The sequence below is a fragment of the Oryctolagus cuniculus genome, chromosome 4, assembly GCF_051225735.1.
Source record: "Oryctolagus cuniculus isolate XC-2025 breed Fujian yellow rabbit chromosome 4, ASM5122573v1, whole genome shotgun sequence".
Classification (NCBI taxonomy): Eukaryota; Metazoa; Chordata; class Mammalia; order Lagomorpha; family Leporidae; genus Oryctolagus; species Oryctolagus cuniculus.
The window spans coordinates 71,126,844-71,149,353 of NC_142870.1; the positions used below are offsets into that span (position 1 = coordinate 71,126,844).

The 22,510-nt window shown below is 37.0% G+C and overlaps 1 protein-coding gene and 1 long non-coding RNA gene across 48 annotated transcripts in view; one reads left to right on the forward strand and one right to left on the reverse strand.

Annotated features, from left to right (window-relative positions):
- Nucleotides 1-22,510, reverse strand: part of ZBTB20 (zinc finger and BTB domain containing 20) — an 873,240-nt gene that overhangs the window by 827,475 nt on the left and 23,255 nt on the right. For 16 of the 47 annotated variants that reach the window (XR_016233101.1, XR_016233102.1, XM_070072135.2 and 13 more), the window contains exon 1: nucleotides 7,563-7,932. The exons of the other annotated variants lie outside the window; for them this stretch is intronic. The gene's annotated coding sequence lies outside the window, so the exon portion shown is untranslated. Of the gene's footprint in view, nucleotides 1-7,562; nucleotides 7,933-22,510 lie in introns of those variants that run through there. 47 annotated transcript variants of the gene reach the window in all.
- Nucleotides 7,844-11,695, forward strand: LOC127493980 (uncharacterized). Its single transcript, XR_007924660.3, has 2 exons — nucleotides 7,844-7,970; nucleotides 10,013-11,695. It is a non-coding gene; the product is annotated as an uncharacterized LOC127493980 (long non-coding RNA).

The window sequence follows — 22,510 nt, forward strand, 5'->3', positions numbered from 1 at the left end:
CAAACCTAGAGTTGTAATGCTTGTTTTCTACCAGCATTCCCAGAGGCTGAAGGAGGAGCAAATCCTTTTGCATTTCATTGTGCCGTTATAGACGAGAACACATTCTCTGATGGCTTCTTCCAAATGTCATGTCTGTGTTCACAGAAATGTTCAAAGGCATACAGTACAGCTTTACCAGTAGAAAGTCAGAAGTGAGCTGTTTACTCTGGGCAAGGCCATGGACAAGGACCACCTCTCCATCTAGTGGCCAGCAGGAAGGAGTGGAGCCATAGGAACCATGTTGTACTTCACTCAGTTAAAAATTGCTTTTATCAATTAAGACAGTTTGTCTGACACTTGACAATTTTTAGTTTGTTGCATTCACTGAATCATGAAATACACCAAATAATGCACTGTGATAACTACTTCAACATCTCAAAATTAGACTGCTTGTGCTTCCTCAAACCACAAAATGTCCCTGTTTTCTGCCATTGCCAAACTAAACTTTTCCCCATACATTTGTAACTCACAGATGAAAATGCAAACAGAATGATCTACAGGTATAGATATTTAAAATCACATATCTTTGAGATAAAAGAAAATCTAAAAAGGAGCTTTTCTGCTAACTTTACAGGCCAGGAAACTAAGCAACAGAGAGATTCTGGTTACTCAAAGTTACAAGAGCAGAACTACAAACCAGGCCTCCAGATTTAGCCACTTTTAAATCCTTATTGGCATTCATTAAAACTTCTTGATTCCTAAGAAATTGCTTTTTGTACCAGATGATATCAGAAAATTAATTGATTTCCCAAATTTTTATTAATATATTTTCATGCTAAGCTAGAATGATTAAAACTATTATGCATAGATCCTAGCATGTCTTCATTCTCATGGGTATGTTCTGAATATAAGAATGCATTTTTTTAAACTAAAAAATTACTCACATTCACTTAAAATTTAGAAAGCAAAACAGTCAGTGGGCAGGCAATGGGGCAGAATGTGCTGGTCAAAATTGTTCACAAAATTGGCTTCAAAAATGAAACCTGAATCCCTTCAGACTGATGGAAAGTTTACAGACTTGTTGTTGTTGTTGTTGTTGTTATATATAAGTGTCATTGGACTTTAAGACAGGAAACACATACACACATACACAACCTGTTTAGGCTATCACTTCATCCTCTGGTCATGATGCTGTTAAGGGGCGGGGCGTGCTCTGGGAATGCTGTGTTAAGAAGGATTCTTATCAATACAAATAAAATCTGTCCAACTATGAAAACTGGCTTATGACTCCAAACCCAAGGATTCAAGGGCAAAGGGTATGAAGGAAACCTGGCAGTAGAGGTACTAGAAATGTGAGATATTTTGATTTTTTTCTTCTATGATCCTCTTTTGGTGATACCACTAAATCTGTTTTGGGGTAGAGAGGGAGTTTAGAAATATCTGCTTTTGACAGATGGAAAACTTATACTGTATGGATAGGTTAAATGAATTTTGTTGGAAATTGAGGGAGAAATTTTTTTTCTTTCATTTTACATTATACTTCTAAATTTACTTTTTAAGATCTATGTATTTATTTCTTTGGAAGGCAGACTGACAGAGAGAGAGAACAGAGAGTGATCTTCCATCTGCTGGTTCACTCTCCAAAGGGCCACATCAGCCAGATCTGGACCAGGTCAAAGCCAGGAGCCAGGAACTCCATCCTGGTCTCCTACAAGGCTGGTGGAGGCCCAAGCACTTGACTAGGTGGATTGCAAGCAAAGCAACCAGGACGGAAAGCAGCAGCTTAACCCATTACATCACAACACTGCCCCCGTATACTTCAACATTTAAAGGATTCAAAAGCATTCATCCCCTCCACTCTCTGCTTAATTTATACAATCTTATCTCCAATTGCTCCTTAATCATATCTACTTTTCTCTTCTCTAGAAATGAAGTGAGGGAATAAAGATCATTGTTGATTTGAGGAACTAGAAAAAGAATGATTCCAGTTCTTTTTGCCAAATAGCCAGGATAATAAGAAGTACAAATGACCAAGAAGATGGACACATCAGTAAATATGTGCAGAACCACAGTATATTTTTGGGCCAAGAAGAATTTCAGTATATCTAATATTAACAAGGGAAAATCTAAACAAACAAAACAGTACAAAGCCAACCTTGCAAAAATATTTGCCTCATTTCTATTTAAACAAAAAAAGAAAGGAACATTTTCTCACCATTAAAATGTATTGGCATTTAAATAAAATGTTTTCATTTAAAATTATAACCATATAGTTTTCATACACATACATACAGCAACCAAAAAACTAGATAGCATAGAACATTCACAGTTTTATGTTAGTATTAGCTTTCACTAAGTTTCAAGTTGGTGCTTGAACAAACTGACAACATTTCTTTAATTTTCTCTCAATTACATTACATTTACTGGAAAAATTCTATAAAAGGAATTTTTAACAACAAATCATAGTTTGATTATAACAGTAATCCACAGAATATTTTTGAAAGGAAAGGTAAAAATAGCACATATTCAAAGAATTTATTTTAAAAATTTAAACAATTTAAATTTTATGATTTTAAAAATAGCTCAAACAAGAATTTTCCTGAGAATAAAATAATACTATATATATGATTCATAATTATTGCCATTTCTACATATTTAGTGTTAACTTGTTGGGAAGCTTTTCAATCTCCAAAACCCCCAGACTCCATTAAATAATTTTATATTCATTCAATTTAAATCCTCATATTAGTAATTCACTATAGAAAAATGTCAAATAAATTCTTAAAATTTTAATACATAATGCACATAAGAACATTAGATTCATCATATCTCAAGGCAAAGGCTTTCAATACCAAAATTACTTCTAATAGCACGAAGGTATACATACTATGCTGCAGTTACCATCAGAATTTCAAAAGCAAAAAATGAATATTCATAATTATTAACAATATATTTAACTTCTATCTGAAAACTAAATGGGTCAATGAACTCATAATCCTTGCTCCTTGTCTTAGTATTTTCACTTTCAGTAGTTAACTTTTCCTAAGTTAAAGCAGATATACAAGAGTTGCCTTGGTTAACTGACCTACAAAACACCCACTCTGGAGTTAAAGTTTAGTGTCAAAAGATCCCAGACAGGCAAGCTCCATGCCTGCAAGCTGATTACTTTCAAGTGAACTGTAGAATCACCAGAAGGCTTGATCCTAGAGTAGAAGACAGGTTATGAAGCCAAAGTTGAGCATAATTTTTCCACAGTTTAATGCAGAAATAGCACGCCACTTACTCATTATTACAGTTGAATAGCTACAGTGGCAGAGAAGCCCTTTTTTTCTTATAAGCCCTTGAATGCTGTTTCCAACATCTGTTATAGTGGTTACTGTATACATGATAGTAATAATAGATGGCATTATTTCTTCCACAGCCTGAAAAACATGCCTATGCTGAAATTAGAACTCACAGAACTCAACAATATCTTTGATATATTAAGCTTAGTTGGCATCAACATTATTTGACGATTAAATGTGTAACATCTGTGTAACAGGAAAACATGAATCTGGACATTCTCTAGACTTCTAAGATATGGAGACTGCCTTTGGGTCTTTGGTAAGTAGTGAAAATCTTGCTAACCATTTGACATTGGCTAGAGTTCTGGGATATCTGCAAAATCCTAGAAGTGCCCTAAGCAATAGAAACACATGAAACATAGGTTTTCCAAGAAAATTACAGGTTTCAACTTCTGTAAAACACTTATGAATTCTACATATGACTTGAAGGTTTACAGATAAGAATAAAATGACCAATCTGACTCTAGTAGCCTTAAAAATAATCCTAGTAATTATATATATGAGATAAACAAAATGGCCTACAACATGAAAAAGTCATTTTAAAGGGTTTGGATTCTAACTAAATAATTACTCTAGCAGGTACACACTTGCCCAAACACGAATGTTTATTGTTCTTGATGTAAACTGTTTCTATGTAAATGATACTTGATTTCTATAATTTCTTATATTAGTTACACAGCTATACACATGAAAATACTCAGACTTTCATTTCAGAGCTTAGTGACTTCTCACACTAACTTAGAGCCTTGCTAGTTCAGAAAATGAGGATGGGCATAATATTATACTTTTGTAGAAGTCCAGTAAAGCATAGTTTCTGCTAAAAAATGCAATTTGTTAAGATATGTTGCTAAAGAGGCCTATAGGATAAGTCTACTCTAAGGTCCATTATCAATATTTAGACTCAAGAGGCCACCTTTGGGGCTAAAGAAGGCTGGAACTAGCAGCATTCAAAGAATGTCAACACCAGTCCTTCCTTTGCCAGAAAAGATGACTGGTTAGCAACGTGAGCCAGATGCTGCTTCCACACACCTTGCCAGACCCTGGGGCAACACATTTGCTCAGGGCCTGAAGTTGGCTTCCTATGTGGCAGCATAACCAGCCACTACTCGAGGTTGGGCACGTCCATGAACACATCCACTGATAATTTCTATATTTATAGAAAGCCAGAACATGTGTAGATAATTGCACAATTGGATATTTATGTAGTGCCAGATTTTATGAATACAGGAATTTGTTAATTAGCACAAGGACTAATCATTAAAATTCAAAAATAGATAAATAAACAGGAATGCCATTTATTTGTTAACATTTCAGGGAAAAGTATGCAGCTGCTATCCTTTTGATGAATATAGCCTTCTAGAAAAAAATGTGAAGAAGGAAAAGTATCTGTAGTTTTTGAAACCGTAATCAGTAAAATCCAGGAAAGCACTATATAGTCTTTATATGAAAAATAAACAGTGATTCTCCCCTTAAGCAAGAAAAAAAAATTTAAGTATAAACTGGGATGTGCTTAGCATTTGAATTATACTGTCCAGCATTGCACTATTTTGGTCCTTTTCAAAGAGCCCAAGCCGATTTTCATCGGATAGGAGTTAAAAAGCACACACGCGTCACTCAGTACCAAATTGTTTTAGCTACAGGGCATGGCAAAGCATGAAATAACTGCTTTAGAGCACTTCCTCATGTGGGTGTGTTAGATAACTGTCTGTTCCAACATTAAAGTGAAACACACTGTGACCGGACCAAGACTTTGGGGATCTAAACAGACAGATTTCATGTGCTGATGGGAAAGGTCCACCATAGCAAGCAAGACTGGTTAATGAATTTTTCTGGCACACTGTAGCCCTCCTGTGACACAAGCCTTTCAGCTTTCCAAATCCCTCTACAGCAGAGCACACTGGTTGTAAGTTTACTTTTTCACATTCTACAATGCCCTGCTGTATTTAGATTGTGACAGTCCCTCCCAGAAAAGGCCAAGATTATTTTTCATACTAAAAATATTTTAGATCCATTGTAGGCTAAGGATTGTCATGCAAAAGAAAGCATATACACATTTTAAAAATTAAACCAACCATAAAATGACTACATTTTTATTTGCTTCTATTCTTTCTAGAAAGTTAAAATAAGTGTTCATTTTCTCTTGAATGTTTTGCCACTGTTTTACTGGTTATTACCACAAATATACTTAACATGAAATTTTTAAAAATATAATATCTGCAAATATTCTGATTCCTTCGCCCAAAATCTGTAAGACTATATATAAATATAACTATATACACATAGGTATCTCCACACATACATGTATACAGAAAAAGAGAATAGCTGGTCAAAGGATAGATGAAGACTCCTTTTGGGAAAAAAGTAGAATTTCAGATAGTTCTCACAATCCTACTACAGAAAATGACAGGTGCATGAAATACACACACATTTGACATATTAGTTTGGAAAATGATTGTTGCATCAGAGTCTGAAATGGAAGCAATTATATCTGAAACACAACTTACTAAGTACCATGCTAACATACACTTTCAAGACTCCCCACACAGTTCTCCTTAGACCTTGGGAGAAGAAAACAACCTCTGACAGGACCTGACTGAGTGTACTCAGTATTTGTCCAGTTCATGGTCGAAGCTGGCCTTTTCAGCTGAAGACAGTTTGGGCAAGATAAGAATGTTAAAACTCTCAGAATACATTTTTTAAAAAGAAATGGTAAAAAAGGAGGGGGACATTTAGTAGCAAAAGTTCACCACCATCCTTTAATAATAGATTTTTAATAAACATTTTACTCGGCTTGAACCTTCAGAATGTGTTTGGGAATCTGTACTGGTGTCCCAGGTGGGTTAAGAATATTGCTTCATGGACTTCTTTGTGCTATCAGAGAGGCCTAATGGAATTAAGAAAAAAAAAAAAAAGTCTGCCACTTCTATTAAATAAATAATTTATTATAAAAAGTTGATTGTTATCATCAAAGATCTCTACAGATCAGCATCCATTTTCTGTCACTGCTCATGTATATGCTGAAAACATTTGTGTCCTACTATGACTTAATTCTTACCAAATGAATAGCAGTTTTACTTTTGGACTTATCTGAATAAAACTCCATTAGGAAGCCTATTTCGAATGGACCTTATTTAACTACTCCTTTGAATTTCGAAGAACACTATTCTAAGAAAACTCTAACAACGTCAGCTAGTTTGAAATGTAACTTTTCTCACCATAAAAAAGAAATAATGGGGAGAGAAAGCTCCTCAAAACTATATTTGAAAAAACAAATACATTATTTTTGGTCCCCGAAACGTTAAATGAATACTTACAGTTGTTGTGCAAGATGGCCTGATACACTTCATAGCTTCCACTTTGTAAAAAGATGGCCAGCCCCTTACCCCTCCCTACCCAAGCATAAATAAACAGTCACATACTAAAAGGAAACTGTCCTAGGATAAAAACTGCTTGTTAAGAAAGTTTACATTCTTACTAACCACAGTGATGCCCCTCTACATGTAAAAGTCCATTTACAAAATAAAAGTTAGAAAGCAGAGTACCTTTTTCTTCTGAAAATATATCCCTCAGATGTAATATTTCTGTATGTGTTATGGCAAAAATAATTACTTGATTCTTACCCACCCTCAGCAACAACCCCTCATCTTGTCCAATGCCATCAAACAAATACACGGACAAAAAGTATTCAACCTGCTTCAAGGATTTAAACTGTAAATATGGACTTTAAACTTCAAGGTAAAACAAAGAACAAGAGTCTCAATTTAGTAATACCCACTACTGGATCTGCAGTAAAAACTCACTGGCAAATAGCTGACAAAATCCAGTTAGCAATAAATAAGGACAACATGATATGTAGACAGACAGATGGAATTGCATAAACAGACAAGAAAAGCAAAGAGACAAACATACGGAAGGGTCTGTTTTAAGAGTGAAAGATTCTGATTTATTTGGTACTTTTCTGAGAAAAAAAATAGGTTTGTTTGTAATTATTTTTAAAGTAATAAAACTGAATCATAAGGGCACACCCTTAAATAAGTAGGAAGAAAATTAGCAGAAATTAGTAGAGATTTGGCCTCCTATAAATATTACACGTTTTAAGCTAGCATTAGCTCTGTCAAACTTAAATCTGGAAATTAAAATGCAAAGAAGAAAGAATAAAAACACTGGAGGCTACAGGAGATGATAGAAGGGGGGATTGAGGAAGTAGGATTTTTTTTTTATGAAAGTTGTCTGCCCTACCTTCTTCCCCAGCGCTGAGTTTCTCTTCTCATAATCGGTGTCTCCCTGGAAGTACAGTGTGAGTGGTAATGACTGCCTGCCTCCCTAATGAGTCCATTTTCCTGCTCTTGATGTTGTGTATATACACACACTGCAACCTACCTTACAAACCACTGAGACGGGAAGAGAGAGAGCAAGAGAGGGAGGGGGGCAGAGAGAGAGGGAGAGACAGAGACACAGCAAGCGACTGTGTGAGAGAGAGAGAAGTGGAGAGAGAGAGAGAAAGAAAAACAGAAAGAAACAGAGAGAAAGGCACAGACAAAGCCCTCCTACCAGACAGCAGACAGCCCTCCTTCCCCTATCCAGCAAAACGCAACTCGTCTAATGCAGCAACAGGTTCAGTGCTGCCAGACTAACAAAGTGACAAAGGTATATTCTCTATATTATTACTGCTTTGCAAATAAACAGTTTAAGAGCAGCTGGCTCCACCTTCTTTATTTATGCTCCATTATGAGGAATGTATTGTTTCAGTTCTGGCACACAGTACATGTAATTATCATAAATACATTTTTTGCATATTAGCAGGAAACAGTGAAATGCATAGCTTATTTATGCAATCTTTTAAATTTATTTTTTAATGGGAGAAGAATGTCAACAAATCTGCTCTGACAAAAGCCTAGTATGATTTTAAAGTCAGAGCAGCCTTTAAGGATGTTCTGTAAGAAACAGACTCCATACAAAAGGAAAACTGATCTCAGACAAAATTGATAGAAGGAATCATTGCTCAGTAAATAAATCCAGACCATATATAAAATTGCATACAAAAACAGAATTAAGTCTAATTAAGTAACTAATAGGCTGGTACTCTAGAAGGCAGATTGGCTTCTTATTTGAAGCATCTAGCTCTACAAATATCACAATGCAATATACTCTGTATGAACAGGTGCAATGCATAGAGTGCACGGTGTTACAACAACAGAAACAAATCTCATAAGGAGCTACCACCACAAGCAGGACAAGATTTCACAGAAATATGAAACTACAACAGATATCCCTTAATCTTTAATAGGTGGAAAAAATAAAAATAAGCAATGCTTCTTAAAAACCTTGCTTAATAGAAAATGAAAAACTGTTTTGTCTGACACTTCTAACCATCTTTTTAATGTACTAGCACCAAAATAATGCTGTTATTACATATTTTATCTCATTACAAGCTCCCCACCCAATTTTCCTACTCCCAGTAGCCTTTTCTCCTGTGAGTGATAAATCTGCAGCTATGGGATTACAAACATCAAAACTAGTTTCAAGCCTCTCTCTTCCTGCCTCATTTTTTTTAAACTAAACTCTGCTTGATGAGTCATACCTCATTCTAGCACTGTATCTATCTAGACACCCACCTATATGTTTCTGCAGTTTGTCATTTAGATGAGAACTTAGAAACACTGAAATAGCACTGAAATTTTCTAAAAAAACATTTACACATATACACAAAAATAAACAATATGTGTGCATCTGACTTACTCAAAGCCTACATTTGGGCAACAATAATCACATTAACTGTAAAATCATGCTTTTCATATGGCTTAATGTTTTAACATGCTTCAAACATTAGAATGTGTCCATTTGCTTAAATAAAATTACTATATAAGTTTAAATTCCTTCATTTAAAAATCGGTTTTCAATTAAAAAGTAAATAGCTACTATAATATATAACTTATAGATCAAGTATATCCTTCCCTGAGTCATAAATTTTTTTTAGAATATCAGAACACAGATGAGTATTATTTCAGTTATTGTAATGGAATATAACCCATATAGATTAGAAGGGACTGTCTAGCCATATATTCTACAAATTGTCCTAGGAAAGTTCTAGCAAGGAATCTAGAGTCCAAGCTTTTTGGTCTCATTATAAACCACCAGTTCTACTTCTTTGGTGCTGTGATAGCGTTTAACCCTCTCAAGGCAAGTTACTTAAGAAAGAACAGACACACTAAAACTGATTTACCAGACCTCTATTGTTAGTCAGATGTCTATATAAAAACATCTTCAAAATACACTTAGTGCATCCAAGGTACCAGAAGGCATCTTGCCCCTAATTACTCTTCCCTGCAGTTTGGTTTTTCTACTATTGCTCTATTTTCTCTCTGAAGCTTTATTCACTATATTAAGAAAAATGCCAAAAAATCACACAACCAAAAAAGCACACAACAATCATTGTGAAAGAATTATTCAATTTGGATATTTGTATTCACTTACTTTTCAAAACAAAGCTCTAGATAGTTTTATCTTACTATAATAAAAGCATAAAAACTAGGTAGTATTTGCTTTCAGGAATGTAAAGAACCAAGAAGGCTTTTCACCTTCTTAAGAACAACTAAATAGCTACATTTAAAAAGGCAAAAATGGGGGGCAGGTGTTTCCACACATTGGACTGCCTATGTTCAACACACATCTCTACCTCTTGATTCCAGCTACCTGATAATGCAGATCTTGGGAGCACTGGTGATGACTGAAGTAGTTGGGACCCTGCCACTCATGTGGGAAACCAGAACTGAATTCCTACCTCACAGCTTTGGCTCCAGCTCCGGCCCTTTGCAGGCATTTGGGGAGTGAACCAGCAAATGGAGGTGATCTCTCGCAAACTTGTAAAAGTGCGTGAAAGACCTTAACATGAACATCACCAAATACACAGAGATGACACTGAGCATACAGAAGATGATGTATATCATATGTCATCATGCAAATATAAATTAAAATCATGAGATACCACTACACAGTTATTATAATGACCTAATTCCAGAACAACTGACAGCACCAAGTGCTGATGAGGATATGGAGCAGCAGGAACTCTCATTCATTGCTGGTAGGAATGCAAAATGGCACATATGATCCAGCAATTACACATCCTAGTATTTATGCAAAGGAGTTGAGAACAGGTTTACAGCTGTTTACAGCTGCTTTATTCATAATCCTCCACATTGGGTAGGACCAAGATGTCCTTTAGTATTTGAATGAATAAACTATGGGACATCCAGACAATGCAACATTATTCATGGCTAAAAAGAAGTGAGCAATTAAGCCATGTAACAACACTGAAGAAACTTAAATGCATATTACTAAGTGAAAGAAACCAATCTGAAAAGGCTATACACTGAATGATTCCAACTATCTGACATTCTGGAAAACGCAAAACTATGGAGACAGTGAAAACAGCACTGGTTGCCAGTAGTTAAGGAGAAGTGAGGGACAAACAGAAAGAACACCAAGGATTTTTAGGGCTTTGAAATTACCATGGATAATATAACGGTGGATATATGACATACACTTTTTCACACCTATAGAATATATAACACCAAAAGTGAATCTTGGGGCCAGCGCTGCGGTGTAGCGGGTAAAGCTGTCACCTGCAGTGCCAGCATCCCATATGGGCACCGGTTCAAGTCCCAGCTGCTCCACTTCCAATCCAGCTCACAGTTATTGCCTGGAAAGCGGTGAAAGATGGCCCAAGTTCCTGGGCCCCTCCACCCACCATATGGGAGAACTGGAAGAAGCTACTGGCTCCTGGCTTCAGATCGGCATAGCTCTAGCTGTTGTGGCCATATGGGGAGTGAACCAGCAGATGGAAGACCTCTCTCACCTTCTCTCTCTGCCTTTCTCTGTAGCTCTGCCTTTTAAATAAATAAATCTTTTTAAAAAAAATGAATCAATATAAACTATAAACTGAGTTAAAATCACATCAGAGTAGGTTCATCATATATAACACATATACCTCTACAGTGAAGTTATGTTGATAATGGGAGAGGCTATGCATGCATGAGGGAAGGGAGTATACAGGAAATCGCTGTGCTGTTACCTCCAATTCTCCAATTTACAATGAACCTAAAACTCTTATAAATTGTAAGGATGTTAAAATTTTTAAATTTTTTTTCCAGTCCTAGAATTGCCATGAATAGTTTTTAGATGCTGAGAAAGTCATGTAAGCAACCTTGACTTCAGCCTTTTCATAGAATAATAAAAAAGTTAAATATAAAAGGAAAAAATTGAATTTAAAAACGTAATTATTATGATGATTCTAGTCAATGCTTAAGTGCTTACTATGTCCCTGGAACTGTTCTGGTATTTTGCATTTATTAATTCATTAAATCCTAAACAAGACCCTCTGCGATGGAGACGATTTCTAGCCTCATTTTCAAAATGAAGAAACAGAGAGGTTAGGTGATTTTCCTGAGATAACATAATATAGCAAGAAGCAAAAAGCCAGGAGCCAAGAACACAATCCAGGTCTTCCACAAGGTACCAATAGCACAGTTGCTTAAGCCTTCACAGCTGCCTCCCAGGGTCTGCACTGAGAGAAAGCTCAAGTCAGGAGCCAGAGCTGGAATCAAATCCAGGCACTGGTATGTGGGGCATGGGCTAACTGCCTGCTCCCAATTTCATTCTTTTTAGACTTCAATATACCCTGTTTAGAGCTGTTATGTTCACAACTAAATACTTCCTAAAGTATGTGAAGGGTGAGACTTTTTTCATTTGTTAAATTTTCAAAAGGAGATAAAGTCAAATTTCTAAATCATTTACTACTATCCAAAGCATACTTTTGCTGAGTCTTTTTCTCAGAAATCAATGATGTTTCTATATGTGAGGCTGAACAGGAAAAAAAAAATGTTAGGATATTTTAAGATTTTTCACAAGAACATTCTCCAAAGAGACTTTGCAAAGGAGAAGGGAGAAAAACAAAAGCTATATTGCAATAATGGACAAAGAGCAAAGGTTTCAGAGGCCTTAATAATGGGTGGAAAAGCAATGTCCAGGGTGGTGGGGGGCAGGGGTGGTTTACACAAATAAGTTCCTCACTAAGTAGATGGCTTTGTCATTGAAACCACCATTATAAAGTCAGCTGTATGTGTCCTAGTGTCCTAATTACATGACAACTCTTAATTTTGCCTATCTATTTTAAAATTGCATCCCATCAATCCAAATAAAAATGAAGAGACTGTGGATAAATTATAGTTTGCCAGTACTGGCCAGCAGTGTGATCACTCTATAGGAAGAAATGCATATCTAATTTCAATTCTAATCAACCACTTCTCTGAAAAACTATTATGGCCCTAATTTACAGTGCTAGTTTTGTATATGCTTGTTTTCCCCAGTGGACTGAGAGAAGCCTCACATATACACATTAAGAGTAGAGGTCCTACTTATTAAGCATGATTAGTGAATACCTAGCTGTATAATTGGAATATAGTTGAAGCTCAATAAAGTTTTCTTGATTTGGTGAATAAATGAAAGAATTATTAAGCAAATCAAAAGTACATAGGGTTTTTAAACACTGGTTAATTAAAACTTTAACAAAGATGAGTTATAAGGATGACATAAATAACTTGAAAAATTTTTCTAAAAAATTATATTAAGTCAGATATAAAATATACTCTTATGTTAAGATAGTATGTCACACAAAAATGTTTATAACAGCCAGAAACCAGTAGTCAAACTTTTCTGCATGTTTGAAAACCTTTCACAGAAAAATGTTGAATAAAAAGGTATTGCCCTATAGCTAGCAGAATTTTAATCCCCATCATCACTAAGACGAAAATTCAACTTGCATTTAAACTTTTTTCATCTATTATTTCTTTTATAGCCACAACAAAATTGCTCAATAACAGTCCTGAAGTTGGCCTCAGACTTCTTCATAGCAATGGAACTGTCTCCTTTGAGAAAAACACTTTGAAAGGTAGCCAGGGTCAGACAGTATGGCCTGAATAATTCTCTTCGTGAAATTAAACTGTGTTAACTAAGACATGCATAAATATGTGAAATTAGGGAAGCACAGAAATGAAGGGAGGAGGAAGGGAGGATAGTGGCAGGAAAAAAAAGTAAGCAGTGAGAAATTCCCAGTGCTAAAGGGGCCAAAAGAATTTTTTCAATATTAAATTATAAGGGGCTGGCACTGTGGTGCAGCAGGTCAAAGCCCTGGCCTGGAGCGCCAGCATCCCATATGGGCACCAGTTCTAGTCCCAGCTGCTCCTCTTCCTGTCCGGCTCTCTACTATGGTCTAGGAAAGCAGTAGAAGATGGCCCAAGTCCTGCACCTGTGTGGGAGACCTGGAGGAAGCTCCTGGCTCCTAGCTCCAGATGGGCACAGCTCTGGCCCGTGGCAGCCATCTGGGGAGTGAACTAGTGGATAGAAGACCTCTTTCTCTGTCTCTACCTCTCTCTGTGACTTTCAAATAAATAAAATAAATCTTTGTAAAAAATAATTTTTAAAAAATTCTAAGTAGTTTGAAGTTTTCCCTTCAGGGTAATGTTCTATAGTCTTATTTAGTAGTGTAAGAAGTACTAAAAGACAGCCGGCGCCATGGCTCAATAGGCTAATCCTCCACCTTGCGGCGCTGCCACACCGGGTTCTAGTCCCGGTCAGGGTACCGGATTCTGTCCCAGTCGCCCCTCTTCCAGGTCAGCTCTCTGCTGTGGCCAGGGAGTGCAGTGGAGGATGGCCCAAGTCCTTGGGCCCTGCACCCCATGGGAGACCAGGATAAGTACCTGGCTCCTGACTTCAGATCAGCGCGGTGCGCCGGCCACAGCGCGCTGGCCGCGGCAGCCATTGGAGGGTGAACCAATGGCAAAAGGAAGACCTTTCTCTCTGTCTCTCTCTCTCACTGTCCACTCTGCCTGTCAAAAAAAAAAAAAAAAAAAAAGGAGTACTAAAAGAACAAAACAGTGAAGATACTCTCCCATATTCATCGATATACCATAACATTTGCTTGGATGGCAGTTTCCTAACAAGGAGAAAATATTGCAGAAATTTTAGAGTGACTAGAAGCGATGTGCACAGTATTCAGTGAATACTAAAAGTCATATATGTCTTTGTAGTATGTGCTTGACAGAGTAGGATTTCAGCCCCAACTCCTGACTCTGGCTGTTTGCTAATTCAGACTAGGAAGGCAGTGGCAATTGCTTAAATTACCGGTCCCAGCCACCCACTAGGGAGACCTAGATTAAGTTCCTGGCTTCTGGATTCAGCCCATCTTAACTCTCGCTACCGCAGGTATTTGGGGATTGAGCCAGTGAACAGGAGCACTTGATCTCTCTGTTCTGTTTCTCAAATGAATTAGGTAATTAAAAAAAAAGAAAGAAAGAAAAAAACCTATAAAGTGTCTTTAGCACAGAATGACACAGATATGAATATAATTAACCATTCTTTTCTACAGATATACAGGATAAATATAACCATGGAGAAAGCAGAGAAAATTAATGTCTGAAGCACAAAATTATCATGCATTTATTGTTGTTACAACCTCTATACACTGATCACAAATAATATTAATTTGCCAAAATTTAGAAGAATACTTTTAGTGACACAATCTATAAAGTGCTGATTTAATTAGTAATAGAAAATGCAATGGTAACTTCCTGGCTATAGAAAAACATATGAGACAGGCCGGTGCCGCTGCTCACTAGGCTAATCCTCCACTTGTGGTGCCGGCACACTGGGTTCTAGTCCCGGTCGGGGCACCGGATTCTGTCCCGGTTGCCCCTCTTCCAGGTCAGCTCTCTGCTGTGGCCAGGGAGTGCAGTGGAGGATGGCCCAAGTACTTGGGCCCTGCACCCCATGGGAGACCAGGATAAGTACCTGGCTCCTGCCATCGGATCAGTACGGTGCACCGGCTCCAGCACGCCAACTGCGGCGGCCATTGGAGGGTGAACCAACGGCAAAGAAAGACCTTTCTCTCTGTCTCTCTCTCTCACTGTCCACTCTGCCTGTCAAAAAAATAAATAATAATAAAAAAAAAACATACGAGACATAAACTGTGTGAACTCTTCCTGCTCCCCACTTGGCCAGCACTGTGGCACAGCAAATTAAGCCGGCATTGGCAGTGCTAGCATCACATATGGGTGCCAATTTCAGTTCCAGCTCCTGTATTTCCAATCCAGCTGCCTGCTAACGTTCCTGGGGAAGCAGCCAAGGATGGTCCAACTCCTTAGGGCCCTGCACCTACATGGGAAACCCAGAAGAAGCTCCTGGCTGCTGGCCCAACCCCAGCTGTTGCTGCCATCTGGGGAATGAACCAGTGGAAGGAAGATCTCTGTCTCTACTTTTCTCGCTCATTCTCTCTGTAACTCTGCTTTTCAGATAAATTTTAAAAAAAAAAGTATTTTTTTTAACTTTTATTTAATGAATATAAATTTCCAAAGTACAGCTTATGGATTACAATGGCTCCCCCCCCCCATAACGTCCCTCCCACTCGCAACCCTCCCCTTTCCCACTCCCTCTCCCCTTCCATTCACATCAAGATTCATTTTCGTTTCTCTTTATATACAGAAGATCAGTTTAGCATACATTAAGTAAAGATTTCAACAGTTGGCTCCCACACAGAAACACAAAGTGAAAAATACTGTTTGAGTACTAGTTATAGCATTAAATCTCAATGTACAGCACACTAAGGACAAAGATCCTACATGAGGAGTAAGTGCACAGTGACTCCTGTTGTTGACTTAACAAATTGACACTCTTGTTTATGGCATCAGTAATCACCCTAGGCTCTTGTCATGAGCTGCCAAGGCTATGGAAGCCCCCTGAGTTCACTGACTCTGATAATTTTAAAAAAAGTTTTAACACCTACATAATTTATTCATATGCATAGTTTATATTTTACACACAAGGAAAACGAAGCTATAGAGTACATTCTGTAAGAAAAATAAAAGTAACACAGAAGATATAAAAGAGGCATCTTCATTGCTATAAATGTTGTTTGTCCAACAGATTGGTAACAATCCCATTGGGCCTGCTTGTGAGTCTATATTCAAAAACTCAAGAGACTTCAAAATTTCCAAATATATAAAAGTTGCTACTATTAGCAAGAATGGCTTCTCAAAAGAAAACCTGTCAGTACTATGTGTCAGAACTATACTTAGTGTTATATACCTAATTTAATCCTCCCAACATCACTATAAGAAAGGTAGTATTATGTTTTCATTGTACACATAAGAAAACTGGGGCCAAGTCACAAACCTAGTAAGTAGCAAAGGTCAGGCCTAAACTCAACTCAAGTGCAATTTGTGAGAAATAGAAAGAGGGGCTTGGGCTGGCAACACGGCTCACTAGACTAATCCTCCGCCTGCGGAGCCGGCACCCCGGGTTCTAGTCCCGGTCGGGGCACCGGATTCTGTCCCAGTTGCTCCTCTTCTAGTCCAGCTCTCTGCTGTGGCACAGGAAGGCAGTGGAGGATGGCCCAAGTGCTTGGGCCCTGCACCCGCATGGGAGACCAGGAGGAAGCACCTGGCTCCTGGTTTCAGATCGGTGCAGCACACCAGCTGTAGCAGCCATTTGGGGGGGTGAATGAACAGAAAAGGAAGACCTTTCTCTCTGTCTCTCTCTCACTATCTAACTCTGCCTGTCAAAAAAAAAAAAAAAATGAAATCATACAGAAGATGTTAAACAATAACCTATATAAAATTTCATCTTCATTTCTATCAATAACAAATACAGAAAAACTACATTAGAGCATATTCAGATATGTTTTATAAGGTTCCGATGGAATTAAACTTTGAAATAAATGATTTTAAATTTTATTTTAATAATTGTTATTTCAAAACTAGTATTTACTTAATTTTTATCATATTATCAATAAATATTTCAATTAATTGTATTCTATACAAAACAGTCTTCTTCATGCTGAATATCCATAAATTTGAATATATCATTACATCCTAAGATGTTTACCTCCATTTTAAACTGGTAACATTTCACTATGTAACGTAATAATTGGAACTTCTATAACACAAATAATGCTCTCAGCATCACTTAAAACTATGTGAAATAAGATGAGAATTTTATGCATAACCAATAAGAGAAGAATACTGTCTATAGTGAAATCTGTATTAATTAGAAAAAGCTATGAAAGAAATAAATCATGTGGAGTTCATTTTAAAAATTTAATGGTCCAAGACTCCAATGCATGCCTCATATGATATCATATCAGAAGGTCTGAAATTGAAGTAAACTTCAAACTGCTCTAAGCTTTTAATAAAATTCATGTGGCTTTTGCCTAAAATAATTAAAAGCATCCACCATATACCTCCATCAATAAATGCATTTAGTTCAAAATGCCACTCCAAAATTATTGTGTGTTTAGCAGCTTAATCAGGATAAATATACTTATCCTGACTGGATATTATGCAACCTATACATGTAACAAAACATCACATATTATCTCATAAAAACACACGATTTTTATATGTCTGTTACTTTTTTTTAAAAAAGAAAAGGAAGAAACTCTAAAAAATAAAACACAAATGATAAAAAGATGCCTTAGAATACATGTTTATAATAAGTTCAGATATAGAATATTTGCTAAACAATTCTGAAGTTTTTCCAGGTGCTAGTTTTTAATAATATTATTATTTTAAATGTTGGATTAATAGTACATAGAAAAAATAAAGTGATTTTGAGCAATAGTGATAGTCAAAATATTTACAGCTGATAACACATGGGCACAGACCACCAATAATACATATTACCATTACTTGCTTGCTGTAAGTAAAAGACACGTTACTAGGTGTACTTCCTGAACATAAACTCTAGCTTTGGGTAACAAACCTGAATCCATCTTCTGAAAAAAAATTAATAAAAACTGAAGATATGGCATTGGCACATGCCACCTTGATGGGATTGAACTGGAATCCCCTGGTATGTTTCCAACTCTACCAATTGGGACAAGTCAGCCCGAGCATGCCCCAAGTTATACATCTCTTCCCTCTCTTATTCCCACTCTTATGTTTAACAGGGATCACATTTCAGTTAATTTTCAACACTTAAAAATAACTGTGTGATAATTGCAGAATTAAACCAATCATATTAAGTAGAACAGACAAAAAAAAAATAGTAGGAGGGACTATTCCAAGTGATCAATTTCAGTTCACAATTGATCATAATGAAAGGACTAAGAGTCAAAGGGAGCACATAAACAAGTCTAGTACCTGCTAACATTAACCGATAGAATAAATAAAGGGGAGAGTGATCCAACATGGGAAGTGAGATACTCAGCAGACTCATAGAATGGCAGATGTCCTAAATAGCACTCTGGCCTCAGAATCAGCCCTAAAGGCACTCGGATCTGGCTGAAAAGCCCATGAGAGTATTTCAGGCATGGAAAGCCAAGACACTCTGGCAAAAAGATCTCTGTGAGTGAGATCCCAGTGGAAAGAACAGGTCTTCAAAGAGGGAGGTGCCTTTCTCTGAAGGGAGGAGAGAACCTCCACTTTGACTATGACCGTGTCTAAACAAGATAAGAGTCGGAGAACTCAAGGGGCTTCCATAGCCTTGGAAACTCATGACTGGTGCATAGGGAGATTACTGATGCCATAAACAGGAGTGTCAATTTGTAAAGTCAACAACAGGAGTCACTGTGCACTTACTCCTCATGTAGGATCTCTGTCCTTAATGTGCTGTACATTGAGGCTTAATGCTATAATGAGTACTCAAACAGTATATTTCACTTTGTGTTTCTATGGGGGTGCAAACGGTTGAAATCTTTACTTAATGTACACTAAACTGATCTTCTGTAAAAAAAATAAAAATAAAAATAAAAATAAAAAAAAAAGAAATTATCAATTCCCAACTTGACTCTCACTGGGATTAAACATGACAATAGGTCTGATCTGATTTCATCATCATTTAAAAAAAATCATCTATTATTTTTCACTTTATGTCTCTGTGTGGGAGCAAACTGTTGAAATCCTTACTTAAGGTATACTAAGCTGATCTTCTGTATATTAAGATAATCGAAAATGAATCTTGATGTGAATGGAAGGGGAGAGGGAGTGGGAAAGGGGAGGGTTGTGGGTGGGAGGGACGGTATGGGGGGGAAGCCATTGTAATCCATGAGTCGTACTTTGGAAATTTATATTCATTAAATAAAAGATAAAAAAAATAAAAAAAAACTGAAGATACAGATTTACTAGTTTCTTCCCCTATACCCTACCAGGCAGTTTTCCAATTTTTAAAAATTATATCCTCCATCAGTAAAAACATTTTGAACCTTATACAGATCTTTGTCTATTGGTTCTCTCCTCCATTCTCATCCAAAGTTTTAGATTCTTACTAAAATTGGGATTTCTCTGAAATTTGGCTATATGTTTTCCACTACGTGTTAAAGTTTTAATTTTAAAAAAATGCAATGACATTCTACAGAACTTGTGCTCACTTTTGACACCAATTTACTTGGTTGACTAGCTAACCTACAACTGCTAAATGAATTCCTCTTCTATACTGGGTTCTGCAGTGGAACTTCAAAACTACATTGAGGGAGGGTAGGGTGGGAAGAAGCACTCTGTTCCTAAATTTGTATATGTGAAATGCATGAAGTTTGTATACCTTAAATAAAAGATTCCTAGGTTAAAAGGAAAAAAGGAATAAACAAACAAACAAAAAAAACTACATTTCCCAGACTGCTTTGTCATAAAGGGAAACACTGGCATAAGATCAAAGACAAAGAGGGTTTTTTTTTTTCCCTTGTTTTTGGCACTGGCATTCTCAGCAGTGCTATCCCAGCAGCCCCTGTACAGAAGCTCTTGGGATCTGGCTCCTGGGACTACAGATTGCAGTAGTGGTACTCAATTATAGAACAGCAGCTGCCACCACAAGTGACTGGAAGTTGTAGCAGCCTTGGCAAGTGCAACAGCCTCAGCAAACTTAACAGCATCAGTGTGGACTCCCAGGCTCTTGCAGTGTCAGTAGGAGTATGGACTGGCTAGTTTCCTGCAGAGCAGGGGCAGGCATTCTTCTGTGCTTGAGCTGCAGAGCACTTGCAAATCTCTGAGTAACAAAACTTTTCCCTTGCTCTCTGCAGGAACTCATTGATAAATAATATTGTCACCTTCCTTTTGCCCCACTAGACTTTCCAACAGTCTCATAAACAATTCCCCAAATTAAAATGTCCATTTTGCTTCATTATTTATAAAGACATTTACTACTAAATTACACATATTATAAAAGACACAGTAATAGGCATTTTAAAGGATGAAATAAACAAGAAAGAAGCACTGTAAAATAAATTTTAATTTTGTTTTTATCAACAGTTTAAAAACATCTTTGCTCCAAAAATACAATAAATGAAATAAATTTGATTAAATGTGTCATTCTTTACATCTCGACTTGGTTTTATACTTTGTGAAACAGTGTTTTTAAAATATAGCATTATGTTCTGCATACTGTGATACTTAGCTGAAATGATTGTCACAGGGAGTTAGGGGAGAAGGCCTCACAAAATAATACATCTAAATGGAGGAACAGTATCCCTGGCTGTCCTTGCTGAATCACACTGTCGATTTTCAATCCCAACCACCAATTATGTAAAAGATTTTGCTTAAATGTAACTAGTACATTTCCATCTTCCCAGATTTCAACAAGTCATTCTTGTGAATTAAAAGGTGAATATGAATTGGCCAGCGCTGTGGCTCACTAAGCTAATCCTCCGCCTGTGGCGCCGGCACCACGGGTTCTAGTCCCGGTTGGGGCGCCAGATTCTGTCTTGCTTGCTCCTCTTCCAGTCCAGCTCTCTGCTGTGGCCCAGGAAGGCAGTGGAGGATGGCCCAAGTGCTTGGGCCCTGCACCCGCATGGGAGACCAGGAGGAACACCTGGCTCCTGGCTTCGGATAAGCATAAGCGCAGCGCACCGGCCGCAATGCACTGGCCATAGCAGCCACTTGGGGGCTGAACCAACGGAAAAGGAAGACCTTTCTCTCTGTCTCTCTCTCTCTCTCTCTCTTTCTCTCACTATCTAACTCTGCCTGTCAAAAAAAAAAAAAAAAAGTCAGTCCCCAAAATCTGCATACAATATAATTATAACTATATGTCATTCTGGAAAAGGCAAAACTATGGAGACAGAAAAAAAGATCAGTGGTTGACAGGGATTCAATGGGCAGTAGGGGGAAGAACAGGTGAAATACAGATTTTTAAGGCAGTGAAACTATTCTGTATGATACTACAATGGAGGACACATCTCATTATGCATTTGTTCAAATCTACAGAACGAGTAACACCAGAAGTGAATCCTAACATTAACTATAATGAACTTTGTGTGACAAAGATACGACACTATTAGTACATCAGCTGCAACAAATGTACCACTCTGGTGGTGAATGTTGATGATGGGGAAAGGTATCCATATTGAAGGAGTTGAAGGAACACAGGAAATCTGTACCTTAGGCTCAAATTTTCAGTAAACCTAAAATTGCTCTAAAAAATGTAGCCGTTTTTAAAAATTATTATGCAGAAGATCTTGAATAATGTCTCAACAAATACCAAAGAAGTAACATTATACTAACTCTCTAAGTACAAGCAATCAAATTAAAGATCTAAAGTAATTATTTAAAAAAAAAAAACAAAGTCAGTAGAGACTGTGTTATGAACATATGAAATGAAGACTGAAGGGGTGCGAACCCATCATGATATATTTAAGTCCAATAGGGGCAAACAACAGAATCTCCCAGTGCCTTAATCTAGAACAGGAGTTTTTCTGAATGATACTGAAAGACTAAAAGGCTCCAAATCAGAAATTGAAGGCAATTTCAGATCAGAAGGTTTAAAAGAATGAAATAATTGACCAAAGTCACCACTCTAAGAGAAAGCTGTAACTGGAAACTCATGACTCCCAACCCAGTGTTCTTTCTGTTATGACAGAATGGCACAGTAAGACAAGCTTGACTCAACGCAACAAATTAAATAACACACTAAAGAAATAGTCAAGATGAAAACAGAACAGAAATTCTTTGAGTCAAACCCAAGTATTCTACCTGGTATGACAAGAAATAGCCAGTCAAAAAGAATTTAACTAGAAAAGAAAGAAATTTTAGAATTAATGCAAAGTGATGACAGGCTTGCAGGCTCGGTAGCTTCAGCAATTAGGTAATAATTCAAAGTGCTTAAAGTCTGGACGTACTATTGTAAATAACAGGAAATTATAACCTGTTGAG